This window comes from Otolemur garnettii, unplaced genomic scaffold, assembly GCF_000181295.1.
Source record: "Otolemur garnettii isolate 467f Iridium unplaced genomic scaffold, OtoGar3 scaffold00052, whole genome shotgun sequence".
NCBI classification, from domain to species: Eukaryota; Metazoa; Chordata; class Mammalia; order Primates; family Galagidae; genus Otolemur; species Otolemur garnettii.
Genome location: NW_003852447.1, coordinates 402016 through 405771, shown reverse-complemented (window position 1 = coordinate 405771; position 3756 = coordinate 402016). Strand labels below are relative to the sequence as shown.

The 3756-nt window shown below is 41.2% G+C and overlaps 1 pseudogene; it reads left to right on the top strand.

Annotated features, from left to right (window-relative positions):
- Positions 1 to 2228: 2228 nt before the first annotated feature.
- On the top strand, positions 2229 to 2986 carry LOC100959545 (annotated as a pseudogene).
- The last annotated feature ends 770 nt before the right edge of the window (positions 2987 to 3756 follow it).

The window sequence follows — 3756 nt, the reverse complement described above, 5'->3', positions numbered from 1 at the left end:
TGTGTGTGTGTGTGTGTGTGGAAGAGATACAACATTAAAACAATCATTTGAATGAATTAGGTTGCTGGTCAAAGAGCCCATAAGGGGAAGGGTTCTTGAGAAGGGAGAGTGCAGAGGAAACAAAAGCACCTAGAACAGAGTGAGATGGGAGATGTAGGAAAAGGGGGGGTACATCTATTAATAGTAGGTGAAGGAAGTACTGCAAGGCACCACAGGTCCCAAGAAAATAGAGAGTCTCCAAAATTTAGTATCATTGCTCCATGGCATTTTAAACCTAACAGGTACTTAAGAAATGATCTAAGTCCCCGAGCTTTATTTTGAGCCAAGGAAACTGAGTCTCACGCTTTCCCTGACTCATAAATTAGTCAAGATGCCCATTCCCCTCGGCACGGTGTTGGTGCTGTCGTGTTCTTTTTAACAACACCCTGGGGCCTGTTCACATTTGTTTTTTGACAAATTAACATTGTATGTGATGGCTTTAAGTCTGAACTACTCAAGTCATGCTTAAACATGGTGGAGAATTCTAATATAGAACTTTTTGTTCTTTCTCTGTGTATCTTCAAGTTTTAATCATAGCACAGTGAATTGGGGATGTTTTTTATGACTGTGTAGAATTCAGTAGGCTTCAACTCTCTTTTCTAATTATGATAAAGCCATGGGCCTCTCACGGATTGCTTGGCACAGTGTCCAGGTATTGATGGCTCACAGGACTTCATAAAGATTAATTCAGATTAGCTCACAAATTCAGTGAAGGAGGTATCTATAAGGTGTTCTTGTCTGTCTGTGTGACTGCTATTGACAATAATAAAATGATATGAATTGCAAACTCCCTGTCCCGTGCTGCCTTCGGGTTTAATCATTAGTCAGAATCTGTATTTTTCCCTCAGGTATCTTTTTATTATCTCAAACAAGAATGACAAGCTGAGCGAGATCAGTAAATTTAAGAAATTTTATTTTAAACCCTGCTTCTGTTTCCATGGGTTTATCCTCTCCTCTCAATATTTTGGTTATAACAAAAGTGAACATCTTCTGGGCAAATCAATATACATCAAGATGAGGATAGGTGTCTTTTTACTCAAAAGATATTATGTGTCTCTAATGACAGTGGTGGCCAGACAAAGAGACTTGGCCACTGTTCACAGGCCCAAGGTCAAGAGTTACAACAATTTCTTTTAAAATGATGCACCATATTCCTCTGCCCTTCTACCAACCAATAAGAGCCTACTTACCCAAACAATAATTTAACAAATAGCTCTGAAGTGCCCAGTGTCATCAAAGCAACCTAGCTTTAAGGAAAAATAAATATTAGGGCTTGTTTTATTTCCTTCCCTTAAACAAAAAATAAAAATGTCAATACTCTTGTAAAATCTATAAATATTCATCATGCTATTTTTAAATTGTATAATGCAAAGATAATTTAAAATTTAGAACTTCGAAATAACCAAAACAGCAGACATCTTTTGATCAACTACTATCTGGTCAGCAGAAACCATATTAGGTCTAACTCACTGGGGACTTTGGGGCCTTTTCTAATACCCTAAGGATAATTTATCTTCTTATTTTTCTTTTTTTAGTTTTTTAGCTTAATATTAGAATCGTTGCTAAAAATATTTTCTTCCATGCTCAGATTACTATTGTTACTTACAGTGACAAGTCTGATGACCTCTACAATGTATAATCCAAATTCATACACACTGCATAAAACACTGAATCCTCATCTTTTTTTTAAACACAATATAAATCATTTACTATTTCTAAATAACTACCTGTGCAAATATACTACAGAATAAATAATATCTCAGCAAATTTACAAAAGTTGATAACTAACCCATTGAGGCTCTGAGATAACCTTCAGCTACTAAGGGCCCTCCACTGTCAGTGGTCTGCACCTGTGAGCTGGAGCCAGAAGGGAAGTGAGAGCGACACCTTCCTGACACCTCCGTATCTCTTTGACTCTTTGCTAGATTCTTTTCCCGCCACGTCTCTCGCAGTCACTGCATGCCATCTGCCTTAGTCTGGACAAAGTAAACAATGAAAGCCAGCTCCCTTTGGCCTCTGTCCTTAGACAACTTTGTCCTATCTGAATAAAGCTGGTGTATAATACTCATTGGACACACACCAACTTACTGGGGTTTTTTGTTAGTATCATAAGGCTAACTTAGAAACCTCCCCTCTCACTAATTATTGAATGTGTTCATTCCATGAACAAATATTTGAGGGTCTGCTGGATGTCGACAACACAGAGCAGCCGGAGAGAGCAAGACAAAGACGGTGGTGGGTGTTCCAGAGAGAGAAGCGCCAGTGGAGTCCTCCTCCTGCCAACCAACAGCTGCTTTGGCACTTTAGCTGCCTCTCACCAGAGCACACTGATCTATCTAGGGTCTGAGGTTAATAGTCTTACCTCTGTTAATCCTGAGCCATTGAAGAGAGATTTTGTATCAAAAAAAAATTAGATTTCCATGGATAAGTACTTATTTTAGCACTGGTTTGTAATTCAGCCCCAGTGATTGCTAATCTTTGAAAACTAACCCATTAGGGGTGGAGTCTCCAGACGGCTGGTGCACCAGTCCATGAACATCCTCCTGCTTCAATCAAGACTTGTGATCTGGTCGCCAGCAACCTGAATCTCAAACCTGGGGAGTGCCTCAGAGTACGGGGCGGGGTGACCCCTGACGCCAAGAGCTTTGTGCTGAACCTGGGCAAAGACAGCAACAACCTGTGCCTGCATTTCAACCCCCGCTTCGATGCCCACGGGGATGCCAATACTATCCAATACTATCGTGTGCAACAGCAAGGACGGCGGGGCCTGGGGGGCTGAGCAGCGGGAGGCTGCCTTACCTTCCAGCCTGGAAGTGTCGTGGCCGGCCTGACCGTCAAGCTGTCAGATGGTTACACATTCAAGTTCCCTAACCGCCTCAACCTGGAGGCCATCAACTACATGACAGCTGATGGTGACTTCAAGATCAAGTGTGTGGCCTTTGATTGAAGTCAGCTGGCCTGTGACCTCTAATAAAGGCAGCTGCCGCTGCTCTTCCTGAAAAAAAAAAAAAAGAAAAGAAAAGAAAACTAACCCATTAGAAAAAAATATTAATTAATTTTTAAAAAACTAACTATAGAGGATTAAATATCATACTTACTACAACAGCCACCACTATTATAACTCATCTGAGGAATTACTGAGAACAAGACATTCTCCTGGCAAGCCTGGAAATCTCTTGTGACTTTGAAGGCAAGCCACCAAGTAACTCAGTAATCCTGGAAGAGCAAAGTTCAGTGCTGTACTAGTAAGGCTAATGTTAAACATTAAGCATTTTATGGCAGTTCCTTGAAGGATTAGTGGAGAAAAATTGCATGTAGTATTTTTGGAGATCATTTCCCTTGCCACCCTTGAAGATCATTTCCTTGAGTACATATTGTCATGGCACCCACCCTACACCTATGGTTAGCCTCACCTCTTGCAGCATGTACTGTCAATCTGTCTTGAGTGATCATTGATGGGGTCGCAACAACTAATCCATTACACTAATCGTCCTTTCTTTTATTTCTGAGACAGAGTCTCACTTTGATGCCCTTAGTAGAGTTCGATGGGATTGTAGCTCACAGCAATCTGAAACTCTTGGGCTCAAGCGATCCTCTTGCCTCAGCCTCCCAAGTAGCTGGGACTACAGATGCCTGCCACAACACCTGGCTATTTAAGTGAAGAGGTCTCGTTCTTGCTCAGGCTGGTCTTAAACTCTTGAGCTTAAGCAATCCACC